At 32.4% G+C, this 14467-nt stretch overlaps 1 long non-coding RNA gene across 1 annotated transcript in view; it reads right to left on the reverse strand.

The window, feature by feature from the left end:
- Positions 1-1546: 1546 nt before the first annotated feature.
- Positions 1547-14467, reverse strand: part of LOC145296261 (uncharacterized) — a 73449-nt gene continuing 60528 nt past the window's right edge. Inside the window, exon 2 of the long non-coding RNA XR_013869985.1 lies at positions 1547-1826. This is a non-coding gene — a long non-coding RNA (uncharacterized LOC145296261). The remainder of the gene's footprint in view (positions 1827-14467) is intronic.

The following is a 14467-nucleotide window of genomic DNA, read 5'->3' on the forward strand; positions in this document are numbered from 1 at the left end:
CGTGTTGATTCCCAGACAACATTACATGTCTGCTCTTAGAAACTGAACGACTATTACATTTGGTGGGAAATTAAAGATATATAAAAAAGGCATATATGTTGAGCGACGATGGACCGCACATAGAATTTAGTACAATATAGTAATCATTACTCATAAATTGAAATTGGAAAATACATACAAAATAACTGAGATGCACAATAAAATATTTTAAAGAAATCAAATCGATTGATTGCCTGCTCTAGTTGGGGACCTACGGAGATGCATTGGGGGGAAGCTTCGCGTGTCTCCCCGCAGTGATATAGTCCACAATACATTGTAGTCTACATTTCACTGTAGAGAACGCACGGTTGATTTTATCAAATTACCTTTACATGACGGCTTTAATTAAAGTTTTAAATACAAAAGCAAAATATTATGCTTCAATTGTGTTTTAAACAGAAGCATTCATCTCGGACGCACACCTGCCATATAAAAGAACCTACTGTTGATTTTATACGTTGTGCCTTTCTGCGTGTGCGATGATAATTTAAGTTAAAAATGCAAAAGTCAATTATCATGGTAAAATTGTGCTCTAAACAGTAAAATTCATTTCGAACGAGCCTCTGTTATGCCAAAGAACTTATTCCTTATTTTAGATGCTGACCATTTCTTCTTGTGCGGTAAAAGTTTTCTCAGATGCAGGTGTTTTATTATGCTTTATAAAGTTTTAACTTTGGTCAAAATCGCCTGTTCTTTCTTTCATCGAATCTTTTCGATTATTAATCATTCATAATTATCTAAGACATTCGGATCCGCAATCTATCTAAGAGCACTGCCAGATACATAAAGTGCATTTGTGTGAAATTTCAAAATAATTGGGCCAGCCGCTTAGGAGTCCATAATGAACGAACTCGCACCCACATACACAAAGTGCCTTTTATAAAATAGAGATAGATAGATAGATAGATAGATAGATAGATAGATAGATAAGCAGTGTCAATGTTAAAACTACGCGACAAAAAAACAGAATGTTTAAGGTTCTTAACATTTATATTAGAGTCCCTCCTCCGAAGGACACGTGGTGCTACGAATACACGTACTACGTTAATCAATTATAGTCTATAGTCTTCTGAAGATTGCTTGTCTAATTTTCAATGCAGGCATGATGAAGATTACAATTACAAATTATGAAGACTTCCACCCGGTAATGGCTGCCGGAACGAGAGCAAATATACTATTAGTAAATACAATTTTCGTACTAAATGCCCAAATTCAACAAAGATTGCCAGGTTTTACAAGATGCACATAAAGAAGACCGGAGATTATATTAAATGTTGTCAAAATAACATCTAAGATTAGAAAAGTAATCCATATAGTCCATCTTTCTCCCAAGAAAATCTGTAACATAATAGTTATTAATACGTAGAGATCGAGAGAGGGGGAGAAAACAATATAAGGGGGAAGGCAGACAGACAGACAGACATGCAGGAGCATAGAAAAAATAGCGAAGCAGAATAGATCGACAGATAGATAGAAATAAAGACTTCCTTACGGAAAATATATATAAAAAAAAAAATTCTCTTCATCTTTATTCTCATTTTTTCTTTTCTTCGATATTGCTTTTCTTTTAAACACTTGTCCCATCTTTTATGTTAGTTTTGTTTTTAGCCTCGTCATCGCCGCCGCCATGTGTCCATTGTTGTTGTTATTGTAGTAGTTGTTGTTGTTGTTGTGGCGTCCGGTTCTTTTGTTGTTGAGTGATGCGAAGGTAAAGGTGGCGGCACTTCTGTCGTTGAATCGGACTCGAAAAACCAACACAAAAGCCTCAAAGAAGAATGTGACACGAACTGAAGGGAAAGACAAAAAAGAAGAGAATGGATATCAAATGAAGAATATTACTGACACATACAGAGAAAACCATCATCGATCTTTATATATATATATATATATATATATATATATATATATATATATATATATATATATATATACATGTATGTATATATATACATGTATATATATACATATATATATATATATATATATATAATACCACGGTGTGTAAACTGTAAAAGTATGTACTGCTCAGATTAATTAGGCTAACCAATTTATGTTATCAATTTTTTTCTTATCTGTGTTATTCATCCTTATCTCCAATATATATATATATATATATATATATATATATATATATATATATATATATATATATATATATAAGAGAGAGAGAGAGAGACTCGTAAGTACTTGTGCAGTTTACAGATTGTGTTGAAATAATAATAATATTTAAAAACTCATCGTTAACACTGGAGGAGGGGGTTTTGTAAACTAATCTGTCCTTTTACCTAAGTATTTTACGATTTTTAATGAAAAAAAAATACTGTAGAAATTTAATTTTACTGGAAATCTTATCTAATGAATATATTATGACCCGAAAACTGCAACACTATATCTATATACAACGCTATTAATAAAAAAGAAAAACAATTAATAATTTTTTTTTTTTTTTATTATACAAATGTTATATTGTCGTCTATATATTTTATAGACTCATTTTTAGGAAATGCGTGCCAAAGTATATACACTCTGATGACCGGAGTTTTTTTTTTTTTCTAATCAAACAATAACTTCTTAAATCAACAAAGTTTTTATTTTTTTTATTTTACAAATAATAATCTGACAAGCAAGAGGGTTCGAGCGTGGCTACCGAGAAAGAAGGCCGATGCATATGACAGCGTAACGTCACTTCCTAATTAAGTTGTAGGTATAGACAGCTTCCGGTATTCAACCACGTGATCATGATAACAGGCATAAAAAAAATATGGCTACCAATATGTATTACCGATTGTCCATGTATGTTCTAAAGAAAAAGAACAATTCTCCATTCGGAAAATAATTATTATAATTGCACATTTGGGATAATTTTAATCAAAATATCGTAAGTGAATTTGTTTGAACTTTTATTTTTATTGGAGAAAGTTGAATATTTTATTTTATTTATTTATTTATTTTTACTGCAAAACAAACAATTTTTGGGTTTGTATTACTGTACACATTGGAAAATTCAAAATGGCACCCGACTCTCTCTTTAACACGGTAAGTTCAGGAAAAGGTGTTATAAATAATAAACTAGGTAAAATACTATTAAAAAACTACCGAATATATGTCAACCTATGTCACGGGAATATATATTGAGCGGGTTTCTAACATTATTTTGTCTAGTTTTATATTTATAGCACCTTTTCCCAAACTTACCGTGTTAAAGAGAGAGTCGGGCGCCATTTTGAATTTTCTAATACATCGGTAAACACAGTATGTTTTTCGAGCTGAATAAACATGTTACATTAAATAAAAACACTGAAAACATATCCAGTTAGGTAGAAAAGTAACTTATCTTGCCTTTCATAACATTTATTTGTTATATATTTGTTTTTTTGACAACTTTTTCGAATCTGTGTACAGTAATACAAACCCTTTTAAAGCAAGCATTTTTCACGGTAGTGTTTGTTTTTTTTTACGATTGGTGAATTATCAATATTTTAGCACGGGGCGTAATTCATTTCTTTGAAATATATTTAAAACTTAAATTTTTTGTTTTTTTATAACATTTTAACTGTAAATAATTTACATGACGAGTTTGTTTTACTGTACACATAGATTCGAAAAAGTTGTCAAAAAACAAATATATAACAAATAAATGTTATCAAAGGCAAGATAAGTTATAAACATGCCGATATTTTTCTTTTTAAAATATATTGATAAACATTTATGATTTTCGAAGCGATTACACGTTTTAAAGTGAGTAAAACCACTAAAACCCTTCCCAGATAGGTAGAAGAGTAACTTATCTTGCCTTTGATAACATTTATTTGTGATATATTTGTTTTTGACAACTTTTTCGAATCTATGTGTACAATAATACAAACCTAAAATTTAATTTAACTTGAAAATAATATTTAAAATACACGTGCGTACACTGCACAAGCACCCTTATTATCATAATAATAATAGTAATAATAATAAAAAAAACAGGTGTAGATGACACTGACTAGTTGTGTTGTCAGGGAGGATGGAAAGACCGAGGTGAGAGAGTCCTGACCAAATCTCCACTGGAAGTTTGCAGTTCAAATCTGGTACCTTGGGGAGGCATTTTGTCACCCAAACCCCAGGAAACACCAATGGCCGATGCCAACGAGAAATCAGTGACAACGGCTGTTGCGATAACATGCAATCATCTGCACAAGTGTTCAAACGGTGGAGAACACTGGAAATCTGGGAAGACTTGTCACTTGGTCTCCAGGGAACACCACAGGTTACTGCCAGTGAGTAATCACTGATGATGGTTTGTGAGACAACTAATACGCTACACATTTTGATGAAAAACATGGGGGGAAAATGGACATAGAAGAACCGAAAACCAAAACTTCAAATATAATTTCTGTATTTAAAGTAATAGTTATTTAAATATTTCAACATATAATCTCGTGGAGAAAATCCAGCTTCCCAATAAGGGGCACTCTGGATATGAACAAAAATAATCTCAGTCATGAAAGATTTCTCCTCCACCGACCGAAGACTGAAAAGGTAAAGTGTAGCATAAAAACAGATACTACACTGTGATCTTGTTCCGCAGGCCAAAAATATTTGTTTAATGTTTCTTTAATTGTTTGTTCCTAAATTCATAATTCAGTTTTATCAGTATTAAATTGTATATTGCTTTAAAATTACTTAATTTTACATAGATAATGTTTGTATTTGATATTGAATAAAGTTCAGTTTAAGTAGTAATCGAACTGTGTTCTTTTTTCTTTTTAAAAATGTTTTATTACTCTTTTTCAAATGGCCCTCATATAGTACTGATAGTCTGACAAATCTTACCTACATTGCCTGCAGACATTTTCAGTTAACAGTCCTTCTTCTTACTCTCGGTGGCCGTAGTTCGAGCCAGTATGGGGCGATGGTGTAGTTGGTCGGCCGGGCCACGGTAGAAATATGTCGCTAGCCTCTCTCTCTCTCTCTCTCTCTCTCTCTCTCTCTCTCTCTCTCTCTCTCTCTCTCTCTCTCTCTCTTTCTCATGGTCTTTGCTTTGACTTGCTTTTATAATAAGAATTTGTTGGTTGGAATTACTGTTCATTATTTTTATATTATTCTTTTATTATACGTTGTTCTTTTAGCAATTTCAATCTAGAATTAAATATCTCTTTCATTGTTTCCTAATCTCGATTCTTCGATCGGAATGTAGGGTTGACGTCATCACCAGCAATCCGATTTGCATCTGGTTTTGCTCGAATCCGATATTTTACGGCGTTGTCCGTCACCTATGCGACACAGATACTTGTATTTTGAAGTTCTCATCGAAGTAGGAAGTTATAATGACTGCAGCCGCGGGATTTGAATGCAGCCACAAAGTTATCCTTGATCTGGCATTAAACCTTTATATATATATATATATATATATATATATATATATATATATATATATATATATATATATATATATATATATTGGAGATAAGGATGAATAACACAGATAAGAAAAAGATTTGATAACATAAATTGGTTAGCCTAATTAATCTGAGCAAAACAACTGAATCCAATATCCAAAACATTCTTGTTCAAGGGGGTGATGTTTCCTCACTGTAGCAGAGTTGATATAAGCGCATGGGAAAGTATCTTCAACTAAGGATGGCCAGCAGCAGTAATCGAAAAACCACATACAAATAAAGAAGTGTGCGCGGAAAGAGAAATAAAAAAAGGAGATAAAAATACACCACGTGCTAGACAGAAGCAAAGTGAACGTCGAAGAAAATGGACGATGATGAGCCATCTTTGGCCGGCATGCAAACAGAAGGAGGAGAAACGCAGACTGGTAAAATGAACATGTGTCAGTGAGAGACATTTTCAAATAACGGTAATAAAAACTTATGTTAAAAAGACAAAAATATCGACACGGATTTTTATTTGTTTCTTTCCTCTTGTTTGCATGTAAATGCTACGTTATATATATTTTTACATCAACAGGGGGGAGGGCATGATTTAATATACTATTTATTTAATCCTCGAAACAGTGATATAACATATGGTCCCTGAAAAATTAGACTATTGTGAGTTCGAGAAAGCAAGGTGATTCAACGATTGCAAGAGATTAAATAACTTACTGACAATAATTTCACTACGACGGACTAAAACTTAAATTAAAAAAATCATATAGTTTTCAATGTTAAAGAAGCTTCCAAACTATACATATATATGTATATATGTATATATATATATATATATATATATATATATTATTACATTCATAAAAGTCATCCATAGACATACATGTACTACTACTACTACTAATAATAATAATAATAATAGTAGTAGTAATAGTAGTAGTTTGTGGGTTAGGTGCTAGAGTACTGCATGACAATCACATAGGTCAAGTATTCAAATCTCGCTGAATGTAGTCACCATTTATGATCCGTAAAGGCTACACAACACAAGTCTGCGGATATATATATATATATATATATATATATATATATATATATATATATATATATATATATATATATATATATATATATGGTGGTCTTGAAAGGCGGATAACTTTAAATTGACAACTCTATTTCCTTTAATTGCAAATTTGGCGACTATCCGTTATTTTGCGTAGAGCTTCGTTTTTGCAATTTATCATGAAAAGACTGCAATCCAAGTCGCGTTTGTAAATTGAAAATGATATAATCGATTTATTAAGAGAAACGAATAATTTCAAGAAACGGACATGTAAACTGGTCACCTCGTTCAAGCAATTAAACTCTATTGATTATTTTCTTATGGGCTATGTAAAGTCCCATGTCTACGCTGACAAACCAGACACAATATACTACTTGGAAGACAATATTCGACGGGTTATTGTCGAAATATAGTCTACATAACGCCATATATGCGCCAGCCGAAATTTTATTTAAATTATAAATGGTAAAACTTGATCTTTTGAATAAACCCCATATTTATATAATATAAATAATTTTTGGCAAATTATTTTAATTTAACTTTCACTGCATCACAGCTACACCATACACACACGCGTTCGCACACACAGACACACACAGACACACACACACAGACACACACACAAGTGGAATTTTTTCAAACATAACTTAATCTTGAAATTGAGGAATATATTAGCATGTATTTTGCGTGATTAAATACGTAAGGAACAAACCTTAGCTCGATTCGCTCAGGTTTCTTATAATATAAAGATAGAGGAGAAACGGACAGAGGACAGGGGGATGTTTTACCCAACAAACAGATGCACGCTTATGCAATTCCACATCTCCAGATCTTTTGAGAAGCAGGCAGTTATTCCCATGCACTTTTCTTGGCCGAATGCCGCCAGAGGAAAAATAGGAGGAATTATCTAAGAATTCTTCACTGAAGATGGAAGTGTCAAATAGAACTTAAGAAGATAAAGGCGTATTGGAAGAGTTTCATATCTTTGGGCAGACAGTGACCATGGGATAAGAATCGGTTGTGCATAGTAATAGAAGAGAAGAATTATACTGGACAATGGAAATCACTGGAAAATGGAAAGACGGACTGATGATTAGAAAGAATGAAGAATGTTTGGATCGTAGAAATAGGAAGAAACAATGACCATAAAGACCATAGATTGATTATAAATACACACGGATTTTCTACAAAGGCGCCCATTCGATCTGCACGTTTTGGGGCGAATATGCGATCAAACTTTCTCGTGACAGGCAATGTAGTTAATAAAATGTGATTTATTCAACGACAAAACATAATCCATATCATATTTCGCTGTATCACAGATCTTCAAAGCGGCTAGACTAGCATTCATCCTGAAACATGGAGTGAACCTTCAACCATCTTGTTGATAGTCGGCAGTCCTATTTTCTGGCCCATGAGATATCACCAAATGTCTATTTATATCAACGTTTGCCTATCACTTTTACAGTGCTTGGTTTGTTTGTATATTTAATGCCTCCGCACGGGATAAAGTTAGACACTTGGGGCGATTTTTAACGTGGGGAAAAGGAACAAAAATTAAAAATGTCTCAGTCGTGAATGATTGCCCCTCCACTGAGAGAGAACAAGAAATTGAAATGCAGCACCTGAAGAACAGATACTACACTTTTATCTTGGCTCGATCGGTTTCTTTGTTTCTGGCAACAAAGCTGGCTGATGTAACTGGCATAGATTTGCAAGCCGAATCCTTTTAGATCCGTCCAAATCAATCTATGTAATTACACTGGGCAACAATGTTTTACTTTTTGAATATTTCCTAGATTTCTTCAACTTATTTAGGATATTTTGCGCTGCTGAATCAGGAACTTGTTTTTCTGTCTAGTCAGGTTATTTGAAAAAAAAATCAGATCTTCGGACAAAATCGATTACATTTTTATCAGGTGATTTTGTCAACACATGTCATTCAAAATATATTTTCAAAAAATGTTTTACCAACAACATATATTGATTACCTGATAGAAACATCGATTACTGTAAACTGAATAGTGGGCACTGAAAAAGTAAGTACACACAGCGCTTCACCATTGTTAAAACTTCAGGGCTTAAACTTCCGTTTCTACGAACGTCAGTAACAGACAGGTCTCTTTTCAGATTTTAACATTCGTCAGCTATCTTGACTGCAGTCCAGCGACCCTGATGCCTAGTGTTCATCTCTTTCAGGTCTTGATAGAATCTCAGTCCACATGTGAAAATAGGTATTGCATCTTGATGCTCATGTTGCAGCTCAGGTTTCTGGAAGCAGTCAGCATGTTGTTGACAAGTTCTGCATAATTTCAGGTTTTACTGTTGCCAAGAAAGTTCTTCACTATCAGAACAAATGCTTCCCATGCTTTCAGTCTCATTTCGATCATTGAGTTTTCGAACTCCGAATCTTTCATGAGCTGACGGATCTTCAAAGATGCCAGGTTTCAACTTTTCCATCGTCAATCCTAGAAAAGCCTGGCACAAGTAATAGACGCAATCACCATCGTTTTCCAGGGCATCGGTGAACTTCTGGATTAAAATGAGCTTGATGTGCAGCGCCGCAGCGGTGGGAATAGTATTTTGTACCTGTCCACCAGAGAATTTTTTATGACGTTCCTTTGTTTTGTAAATCAATTCCTCCCGCACAGTCCAATCCATCTTCGTGTATATTGGACAATAATTCTTTTAAAGATTTTGAGCTTTTATTACTCCAAGCTGATACCTTTTACACCTAATCACCCAAAACTATCGAAATTGAATACTTCTTGTCATTAAAATAATTATTTCCAATTAAGACAATTTTTCAACATGGCATTTTACCCACCCCAACTTCTAAAATGCTCCATATGTGTACATGTGAACATAAACGTAAAAGACATGTGACAATATCTACAAAAAAAAAAATGACCTGATTGAGCAAAGCCAATGTGAGTTTTGGATTCAGCGCATCAGATTCGTCCTAAATCAGCAGAAAAAAATGCAAATAAAAAACTTGTTGTTAGCCAGTGATATCTATGATTGACATTGATAATTTGTTCAGGTAATCATCTCGGATGTATCTTAAAGTACTTGGGTCAAAGTGACTATAACTGTTACATCCTCCAGTTCTTGACAAAAACAAAAGACTTGAAAGGATGCGAATCAAAATATCTAGACAGGTATTGTCTCCATATTATTTTATTATATATATATATATATATATATATATATATATATATATATATATATATATATATATATATATACTTCAGAATAAAATTATTTAACAATCAGCTGGTATGGAAATCTGTGATAATAAAATTTACAAGATATTACTAGCACTAATATTCTATAAGTATTATCCCACCTAAATAAAAATTGCTTGATATACAAGACAGAGCAAATAAATGTAGTCATTCAATGAATTTAAAAATTTATAACGAGAAATGTTGGAGTTTCAGATCAAAAGATTTTTATTATTCTATGTAAGACAAAGAATACATTTGAAATATTTTAACTCCTTATCCTATAGGATTTCGATGTCTACCATCAGAGGAGAAAATATTAGCAAATAATTATTTGTCTTATATATCAGTAAGACATGGAAAATCACAATTAAAAATTGATTGAGTCATTAAAAGTCAAAGAGTAAGGGAAGTTAAAGAAAAGGATATAAAAGTTAACATCCAAATTGCATGGTAAAATCCGAAGTGAATGTCTTTGAAAGCAGTGTAGTAAAAATATCCAAACTGTATTTTGAGTAATCCACATCACAATGTATTAATCCGAATTAGGCATTTTCCAGGAAAATGCCTAATTCGGATCATTACATTCATCATAGGTAATCGTAGTTTCAAATTTATACACTAATTTTAAAACAGATTTATAAAAAATATGTCAAACTTCTTTTTAAAAAATCATTGAAAATTTTATATCTATATCACTAATTGCTAGATGAAAAATAATGTTTTTAAATTACAACAAAATGTACATTACATAAAATAAATCCAAGGTAATTTTTTATTCAATTTTAATCAAATTTTTATACCTTACTTTGTAAAATTTATAAAAGTGCACTTTGGAGATAAATAAATTTCAAATTAGATCTTGTACCTTAATTTTTAAAGCCTATAGTAAACTCATTTTGTTTAACAATTTTCATGCCTTGGATAAAATGCTTTTCTAACTTGTATCTTATCTTTTTAAGATTTTATTTTTAAACTCTACTTTTCTCTATTTCAGTTTTTATTTCTCCTAACACCACAACTCATTTTTGCAACCCCTCTTTGTATTATTACAGGTCTGAATATTCTCTCTGTTTCAGTTTGTATTTCTCCTCGCACCACAACTCATTTTTGCAACCCCCTCTTTGTAATACAGGTCAGAATAATGAGAAAATCTGATTTTTTTAACAAAAACTTTAAAATAACTTTTTTTAGATTAAATTTTTTTAACTTCTTTCAGAATAGAAGATGTTTAAAATTTAATAAGGAACATATTTCATAGAGGTTTCATTAACAAATATTCAGTACATAACGAGAAAAATAGAAATGAAAATTTCAAAAGGACTGTAGAACTGGTTACGGTCAATAGTAGTCCTCGCCAGCGAAAGTCTTTGTTATTGTTATTCTATTATTATTATTATTATTATTATTATTATTATTATTATTATTATTATTTAAAACATTTTGTGTCCTGCTCTTTCGCGCGAGGACTAATATATACATTATTATACATATTTGCTTCAGATTTTTTTTCAACTCCGGTCATAATTTGATCTATTACTTCTATCACTTAACACCGGTGTAAAATCAAAATATACGATTATTTCAATGTTTAAATTCATTTGCTCATAAAACAGTAAAGTTTTAGAGAAAAATATTTCGCACTTTTACTTTTTAGGTTAATTTACATCTTTCCCTGGGTAGACGTAACCGTGGTTCCAAAATCGGTCTCCCCTAATATATATATATATATATATATATATATATATATATATATATATATATATATATATATATATATATATATATATATAGATTAAAAATAAAGCGGGGTGAAATATAAAATGTTGGCTTCAAGAAAAGACCCAATGGTTTCTGAGATCTAAAAAAAATGGAAAGGGAGATATACAAATATGCACGTGTGGTGTGTGTGTGTGTGTGTGTGTGTGTGTGTGTGTGTGTGTGTGTGTGTGTGTGTGTGAACAACAATTTGCCACCTTATCTTTTATAAGCAAATAATCATTTCCTCGCTTTTCTTAATTTTCCTAGATTCTTTTTTCCTAAAACCGAATTCCATCTCATTAATCTTTGACCCACTTTTGTCTGTCATTGATTTCTTTTCCTTCTTCCATATTCGAGATGATCTTATTGTCTAATTAGATTTCCACTATGCACCCTCTCCACCCCCGCCACCACACGCATCACCATAAAGCATTTGAAACCGCCATTGTTTTCTTTATCTTCTCTTCTTCATCGTAAAATCGTTTTCGAGAAATTGGATTTTGTTGGATGATAATTTTTTCGATGCTTGCTAGTATTTCTACTGGAAGCTGGGTACGTCCATCACGCGATTTCAATGGCTGCACTTCAACAACATGTTGTATGTTTTTTTTTTTTATATTTTACTTCTTGATTTAACTTTTACGGCATTTTAATTATTTGTGCATAGCTCTTAGTCAATGAATGGGGGTCTTAGCTAACCTCGTAATTGCAAACCGTCTCTGTCCCATTCTCTTTTCTTTTTATAAACACACACACACACACACACACACACACACACACACACACACACACATATATATATATATATATATATATATATATATATATATATATATATACCAACAGTATCCGTGTTTCGGTGTTGTTCAGAGAGGCTGAGTAAAACAGGAATCATCACTCCAAAAGTACATTGACGAAAAGGATTTAAAAGAACTTTTTAACTCGATTGGCTAATTATGTCTTTGATAATAATATCGCCCACAATTGACAGAAAAAGAACGCCTCGATATCAGCGAAATTCTGTTCTTACTAATCTCTCTATGTCTCTTTCAATATCTATCTATCTATCTATCTATATATCTATAAAAGTGAACGTGTCTGTGTGTCTGTGTACATTTCCCTACGCAATAACTATGTCAATTTTTAGTCTACAGACTCGAAATTTTATATACAGGGTACTGAGATTTGGAAAAATCGATGTGATCGGTTTTCGGTCAGAAATTTGGCTGTTAAGGGGTCAAAGTTCAACGATTGGATCTTTGAGAACTCTACCAAACTCATCCGACAATTTTTGGTCTAAACACTTGAGATTTTAGATATAGGTTCCTTGGACATGGATCTAAATTAATAACTTGATTTGAGCCCAAAAATAAATATTAAGGGGTCATAATGGGGGTCAAAGTTAAAAAAATTGACAGCTTTCTTTTTCTTTTTTCTTTTTTTTTTTATTTGCTCAGGGAAGATATATGCTCCTTGATTATGGATCTAACTTAACTTGATTTGAGCCTAAAACAATAAATGTTGAGGGGTCATAATAGGGGGCAAATTTTAAAAAATTAACCGTTTTTTTCTGCTCAGCATACACCTCCAAACACCCGGGCAACGGCGGGCACACATGCTAGTATATCTATAAAAGTTAACGTGTCTGTGTTTGTGTGTCTGTGTGTGTGTCTGTGTACATTTCCCTACGCAATAACTCTGTCAATTTTAAGTCTACAAACTCGAAATTTGATATAGAGGGTACTGAGATTTGGGAAAATCTTTGTAATCCGTGGTTGGTAAAAAATTTAGCTGTTAAGGAGTCAAAGTTCAACGATTGAACCTTTGAGAACTCTACCAAACTCCTCCGCCAATTTCGGATCTAAACACTTGAAATTTTAGATATAGGTTCCTTGGACATGGATCTAACTTAATGACTAGATTTCAGCCCAAAACACTAAATGTTAAGGGGTCATAATAGGGGTCAAAGTTTTAAAAAAATTGACCGCTTTCCTTTTGGCTCAACATAGAACTCCAATCACCCGGGCAACGCCGGGCTGAAATGCTTGTGTGTATATATATATATATATATATATATATATATATATATATATATATATATATATATATATATATATCCACTCAAACAATAGATGAACCATTATGGATGTTGGTATGCATATTCTAAAACATACGATAGCATTATTTTCTAAATTTTAACATTTAGGATGTGCACATACATAATATTTTGTTTTAATCGTTTATATTTTTATGAACCATTCAATATGAATTTTGAATATATATTGTCGGCAACCTGAATAGTAATATGGATACATTATTTATTTTGTAAACATTACAATATAAGAAGTGTGTTCATTTAAACCTGCTTTAAAACATTTAATAGCAATGTTTTCTCATGTTTTACTTGGAGATTAGCAAGACGCCGGTTTGTGTTACAGTTAAAATCCTGCAAATCAGTACAGTAAGGGGATCAGGTAACTAAAAGGGAATTCCAGTCTACCTGTCCGACAACAGAAACTGTTAGAGCAGAAGCATTCACAGTGAAAGGGTGTGATTTTGTTGCGAGTTTGTTGTCCAAGGCGCACGAGTGCGATGAGTTCCTCAAAGCACATTCCATTAAAATACTTGTAAAAGAGGCACAGGAATGCAACACTGTGACGATAGGAAAGGATTGGGGCTTAGTAGTGCAGACATATTAGATTGGAGACCCTTATTTGGGCACTGTCCAAGAGGGAGAGACTAGCAGTAGATGCACTTGCCTAAATGTGACAATAAACGAATCCATATGGGTTTTGGATATTTATTTTTAAAAATATAGCAAGAAACATTATTCATTTCGTAAATGTTAACACTTCACACTGATTTTCATGTCTTTTAAATCTTTCCAATAGGTGCGAACCAACAATTGTTTTTGCTCAAAACATTTCACTTACCTTAGTATAAAGGGCGCGACTCAGCTAAAAATCAAGACAACTGAAGAAAAAAAGAACGGGAGAATG

The sequence above is a fragment of the Euprymna scolopes genome, chromosome 16 (genome assembly GCF_053919585.1).
Source record: "Euprymna scolopes isolate OS-2025 chromosome 16, ASM5391958v1, whole genome shotgun sequence".
Lineage (NCBI taxonomy): Eukaryota > Metazoa > Mollusca > Cephalopoda > Sepiida > Sepiolidae > Euprymna > Euprymna scolopes.